The sequence below is a fragment of the Fulmarus glacialis genome, unplaced genomic scaffold (genome assembly GCF_000690835.1).
Source record: "Fulmarus glacialis isolate BGI_N327 unplaced genomic scaffold, ASM69083v1 scaffold21103, whole genome shotgun sequence".
NCBI lineage: Eukaryota > Metazoa > Chordata > Aves > Procellariiformes > Procellariidae > Fulmarus > Fulmarus glacialis.
Genome location: NW_009203859.1, coordinates 1 through 299, shown reverse-complemented (window position 1 = coordinate 299; position 299 = coordinate 1).

Sequence of the window (299 nt, the reverse complement as noted above, 5' to 3'; positions counted from 1 at the left end):
TCGCCCAGAGGGTGCTCAGCATCACCCATGGGCTAGCAGGCTGCAAACCTACTGACACCCTGGTGCATAAATAAAGACGGAGGTTTTCCAGCTCCCCATCTTGATGCCACAGTTTGTGACATGGAATCTGGCAGCTGCCGGGCGTTACATTTTGGAGAATGGCTCGTGTCTGGGCTGGCTCAGCCCTCCTCCCATGCTCTTTTTTGATGTCAGAAGGGAGACGTTTCTGCAATAAACCCTTCACATTCTCCGAGAGCTGCAAACTGGGAGCTCACGCCGCAGCCGTGCCCGTGCTCCCG